This window comes from Delphinapterus leucas, chromosome X (assembly GCF_059928025.1).
Source record: "Delphinapterus leucas isolate spDelLeu-1000000601 "Yukka" chromosome X, BTC_Dleu_Yukka2, whole genome shotgun sequence".
Lineage (NCBI taxonomy): Eukaryota > Metazoa > Chordata > Mammalia > Artiodactyla > Monodontidae > Delphinapterus > Delphinapterus leucas.
This window is the reverse complement of record NC_143150.1, coordinates 62269843-62276319: the sequence shown is the minus strand read 5'-3', so window position 1 is coordinate 62276319 and position 6477 is coordinate 62269843.

The following is a 6477-nucleotide window of genomic DNA, read 5'->3' as shown; positions in this document are numbered from 1 at the left end:
ATCCTTTGTGTAAAAATCAAATGAGGGTTTTTCTTCCACCTTGCTCTGTGCCCTGAGAACTTGGCTTTCTGTCCAGTGAGAATATTCTCTCTGTTCTTAACCACCCAGAAGGTGCATTTATGTGGGTGCATCTGGTGGCTAATCAAATAGACTGGAGTTCTGAGACATGAATTTTCACAAGTAACACGCTCTTTGTCTGCCCATGCCAGCCCTCAGGAAAGTTTTTCATATGGGATCCCTGTCAATAAAGGACCTTTGTCACCTCAACCTAAATTGCTTGTTAGTACTGGAAAAATCCCATTCCAGGAGCACCTACTGGATTCCATAAATTTGTGGGCTTATGGCTGGAGGTACTCAATTTTGTGGGACACCAGATACACTGTTTTCACTACATCACTGTTACTGCTTGTAGTAACAAATGTAGAAAAAGTGGAACACTAGAAGGTGGTCATGTCCCATGTCTCAGGTGAGTCCCTGGGACAGGCTGCCAAGTGAGGGTCCTTGGCTTCACACAGGAAAGAATTCAAGAATGAGACATAGTAAAGTGAAAGCAGGTTTATTTGGAGAGATACACACTCCATAGACAGAGTGTAGGCTTTCTTAGAAGGCAAGAGACAGCCACAGAGCATGGGGTTGTCTAGGAAAGTGAGAGTGGCCCCAAGGTGTGGGAGTGGTTACTTTTTATGGGCTGAGTAATTTCATAGGTTAATAAATGGGAGGAATATTCTAACTATCTTGGAGAAGGGGTGAGGATTTCCAGGAATTGGTGCACCACCCAATTTTTGGCCTTTTATGGTGGACCTCGGAACTGTCAGGGTGCCTGTGGGTGTGTCACTTAGCATGCTAATGCATTACAATGAACGTATAATGAAGCTCAAGATCTACTGGAAGTGAAATCTTCTGCCATCTTGGGCCTAATAGGTTCTAACCATTTTTCTTCGTGTACCATTCTTCTTAATTGTTGTGTCATTCTTTTAATAGTTGTGCCCTGTCTCCTTCCTTCCTGTCTCACAAAGGGCTTTTACTCTCTTATAATAAGTGTGGAAATAAATATTTGGATCTTGTGAGGACTACATACTCTTGTGAGATGCCTCTTTTTTTTTTTTTTTTTTTTTTTTTTGCAGTACGTGGGCCTCTCACTGTTGTAGCCTCTCCCATTGTGGAGCACAGGCTCTGGACGCGCAGGCTCAGTGGCCATGACTCATGGGCCCAGCCACTCCGCGGCATGTGGGATCCTCCTGGACCAGGGCACGAACTGCAGACAGACTCTCAACCACTGCACCACAAGGGAAGCCCGTGAGATGCCTCTTGCATATTGTGTTAATCCATAAAAAAAGACTTACTGGTTTGTCACTATTTGAAATTAATAAAATCTCCTACTTGTCAAGGTCAGGTGAAGGATCTTTAAACTGGCTATATTTATAAGAAGAAAACTTTCTCGAGAGCTTTTATTATAAACATCTGTTATATTGGTACTTATGGGAGGATCAAACTGAAGGAAAAAAAAGTATAATGACCAGCCTTAAGGAATCCTTTACTAAGATGGAAAAAAAAAACAACTTAAAACAAAGATACAACATAAAATCTTCTTCTTAAAAACCTTTCTCTTCAGCAATTCCCCAGACCTCCTAAAAGTAATCAGAAAATAAATAATCTGGAAGGGTATATTCAAGGGCTTATTTTAAAAAAAAGCTGTTTTTGTCTTGCAAATCTCTACAAAAGGAGAAGTACTATTCTAGAAATATGTCAAGACCCACCTATATTTACCATTCCCAAGGCCTTACATATCCCTCTCAAAATACTTGTAGGATATTTGCGAAAATTGTTCTGTACCCAGGAAAAAATTTAATAATACTATTCTAACACTTATGATAATAGACATACTACAAAAGTCCTAGGAGAAAACTTATGTTTTAATATCTCCCCCCTAAAGTTATAAAACTCATCATGTCTTTGAAATGTAAACACAGCCCACATTGCCTGAGACTAAACACAGATTATATAAATTGGTAGAACTTGAAACTAAGGAATAAAATTGAAAGGGGAACAAGACCTTTTAAAACACAAACTGCTATAAGAGCTCTTACCCAAACAGTCTCCTTAAAATTGCTTGTTAAGGGTAAATACAGATTATAAAAACCTTATCCACAAATAAAAAAATAGTTTAGCTATCTGAGTAAACTTAGTTTATTCCAACTGTTACTTATAAGCTAGTGGGCTTTGTATTGTACCTGATTCATGACTAAACTTTCAAAATGAAAACTGTAAGCTCTTTTGTTGTATCTGTCTATATGTGGGCATATATGGTGTTTAGATATGGTGTTTTTCTACCTCTAGATAATATTGACAAAATTAATTTGTATAAGAGCCCTAGTTAATTGGCTTAAACAAGCACTTATATATATTTTTAAATGTAATAAAAACTAACAACAAAGTTTTTCAAAGTTACATGATCTAGGATAATCTTTAGTAAATAAAAGCTAATTTTAAGACTGTTGGTTTAATTTATACAGTATGTCTTCAGAGTTAGCATTAAATATAATGTAATGCAAAACCAGTTCTAAGAGTGAAGTTTATAGTAATACAATCTCACCTCAAGAAACAAGAAAAATCTCAAATAAAAAAATCTAACCTTACACCTAAAGCAACTAGAGAAATAAGAACAAAGAAAACCCAAACTCAGTAGAAGGAATGAAATCATAAAGATCAGAGCAGAAATAAATGAAATAAAAATGAAGAAAACAATAGCAAAAATCAATAAAACTAAAAGTTGGTTCTTTGAGAAGATAAACCTTTAGCCAGACTCATCAGGAATAAAAGGGAAGGACACAAATCAATAAAATTAGAAATGAAAATGGAGACATCATAACTGACACCACAGAAATACAAAGGATTATAAGAGACTACTAGAAACAAGTGTATGCCAATGAAATAGACAACCATGAAGAAATGGACAAATTCTTGGAAAGGTACAATTTTCCAATACTTATCCAGGAAGAATTACATAATATAAACAAGACCTCTCACAAGTAATAAAATTGAAACTGTAATTTAAAAACTTCCAACAAACAAAAGTGCAGGACCAGACAGCTTCACAGGCCAATTCTATCAAACATTTAGAGAAGAGCAAACACCAATCTCTCTAAAACACTTCTAAGAAAATGCAGAGGGAGGAACACACCCAAATTCTTTCTAGAAGGCCACCATCACCCTGATACCAAAACTAAAGATATCAAAAAAAGAAAAAATAAAGAAAAATAAATAAAATTAGAGACCAATATTACTGATGAACATAGATGCAAATATCCTGAACAAAATACTAGCAAACAGAATCCAACAACACATTAAAAGAATCATACATGATGAACAAGTGGGGTTTATCCCAGGGATGAAGAATCTTCAATATATGCAAATCAATCAATGTGATACACCATATTAACAAATTGAGAGGTTTCCCTCGTGGCACAGTGGTTGAGAATCTGCCTGCTAATGCAGGGGACACGGGTTTGAGACCTGGTCTGGGAGGATCCCACATGCCACAGAGCAACTAAGCCCATGAGCCACAACTACTGAGCCTGCACATTTGGAGCCTGTGCTCCGCAATAAGAGAGGCCACGATAGTGAGAGGCCCTCACACCACGATGAAGATTGGCCCCCACTTGCCAAAACTAGAGAAAGCCCTCACACAGAAATGAAGACCCAACACAGCAAAAATAAATTAATTAATTAATAATCTCCTACCCCCAACATCTTCTTTAAAAAAAAAAAATTAAGGAATAAAAAGCACATGATCATCTCAATAGATGGAGAAAAAGCTTTTGACAAAATTTAATGCCAATTTATGATAAAAACTCTCCAGAAAATGGGCATAGAGGGAACCTACTTAAACATAATAAAGGCCATAAGTGAATAACTCTCAACAAACATCATTCTCAATGGTTAAAAAGAGAAAGCATTTCCTTTAAAATCAGGAACAAGTTAAGGATGGTCATTCTCACTACTCCTATTCAACATAGTTTTGCATGTGCTAGGGACAGCAATCAGAGAAAAAAAGAAATAAAAGGAATAAAAACTGGGAAAGGAGAAATAAAACTGTCACTGTTTGCAGGAACATAAAATTCTTGCATTCCTATACACTAAGAACAAAAGATCAGAAAGAGAAATTAAGGAAACTATCACATTTACCACCACAACAAAAACAATAAAATACCTAGGCATAAACCCAGCTAAGGAGGCAAAAGGCTTGTACTAAGAAAACTATAAAACACTGATGAAAGAAATCAAAGATGACATAAACAGATGGAGAAATATACCATGTTCTTGGATTGGAACAATCAATATCGTAAAAAATGACTGTACTACACAAAACAATCTACAGATTCCTTGCAATACCTATTAAACTACCAATGGCATTTTTCACAGAATTAGAAAAATATTTTACAATCTGTATGGAAACACCAAAACCACAGAATAACCAAAGCAATCTTATGAAAGAGAAATGGAGCTGGAGGAAACAGGCTCCTTGATGTCACATTATACTACAAAGCTACACTAATCAAGAGAGTATGGTACTGGCACAAAGACAGAAATATAGATCAAAAGCCCAGAGATAAACCCACACACATATGGTCACCTAAATTATGACAAAGGAAGCAAGAAAATACAGTGCAGAAAAGACTGCCTCTTCAATAAGTGGTGCTGGGGAAACTGGACAGCTACATGTAAAAGAATGAAATTAGAACACTACCTAACACAAAATACAAAAAAAAATACAAAATGGATTAAAAACCTAATATGAGAGATTTGAGAAGATGGCGGAAGAGTAAGACGTGGAGATCTCCTTCCACTGCACAGATACATCAGAAATACATCTACATGTGGAACTGCTCCTATAGAACACCAGCTGAATGCTGGCAGGAGACCTCAGACCTCCCAAAAGGCAAGAAACTCCCTACATACCTGGGTAGGGCAAAAGAAAACAGAAAATACAGAGACAAAAGAATAGGGATGGGACATTCACCAGTGGGAGAGAGCTGTGAAGGAGGAAAGGTTTCCACACACTAGAAACCCCTTCATGGGCAGAGACTGCAGGTGGCAGAGGGGGAAGCTTCAGAGCTACGGAGGAGAGTGCATGCAACAGGGGTGCAGAGGGAAAATCACAGAAATTCCCACACAGAGGTTTGGTGCTCCCCAGCACTCACCAGCCCTAGAGGCCTGTATGCTCACCGCCGTGATGGGCGGGGGCAGGAGGCTGAGGCTCGGGCTTCGGTCAGATGCAGGGAGAGGACTGGGTTTGGTGGTGTGAACACAGCCTGAAGGGGTTAATGCACCACGGCTAGCTGGGAGGGAGTCCGGGGAAAAGTCTGGAGCTGCTGAAGAGACAAGAGATTTTTTCTTGCCTCTTTGTTTTCTGGTGCACTAGCAGAGGGGATTAAGAGTGCTGCTTTAAGGAGCTCCAGAGATGGGCATGAGCCATGGCTATCAGCACGGACCCTAGAGATGGGCATGAGACACTAAGGCTGCTGATTCAGCCACCAAGAAGCCTGTGCGTGAGCACAGGTCATGATCCCCACCTCCCCCTCTTGGAAGCCTGTGCAGACCACCACTGCCAGGGACCCGTGATCCAGGGACAACTTCCACGGGAGAACACATGGCAGGCCTCAGGCTGGTGCAACGTCAAGCTGGCCTCTGGTGCCGCAGGTTCACCCCACATCCGTACCCCTCCCTCCCCCCAGCCTGAGTGAGCCAGAGCCACCAAATCAGCTGCTCCTTTAACCCTGTCCTGTCTGAGTGAAGAACATATGCGCTCAGGTGAACTACATGCAGCAGTGGGGCCAAATCCAAAGCTGAACCCCAGGAGCTGTGTGAAAAAAGAAGAGAAAGGATAATTTCTCCCAGCAGCCTCAGAAGCAGCAGATTAAAACTCCACAATCAACTTGATGTACCCTACATCTGTGGAATATCTGAATAGACAACGAATCATCCCAAACTGAGGAGTTGGACTTTGGGAGCAATGATATATCTGTGTTTTTCCCTTTTTCTCTTTTTGTGAGTGTGTATGTGTAAGCTTCTGTGTGTGATTTTGTCCGTATAGCTTTGCTTTCATGATTTATCCTAGGGTTCTGTCCATCGGCTTTTTTTTTTACTTTTTAAATTTTTTTCTTAATAATTATTTTTTTAATAATTTTATTTTATTTTATCTTTATTTTATTTTATCCTCTTTCTTTCTTTCTTTCTTTCTATTTTTTCTCCTTTTTATTCTGAGCCATGTGGAGGACAGGCTCTTGGTGCTCCAGCCAGGCGTCAGGGCTGTGCCATTGAGGTGGGAGAGCCAAGTTCAAGACACTGGTCCACAAGACACCTCCAGGCTCCACGTAATGTCAAACAGTGAAAATCTCCCAGAGATCTTCATCTCAACACCAAGACCCAGCTTCACTCAATGACCAGCAAGCTACAGTGCCAGACACCAATGCTAAA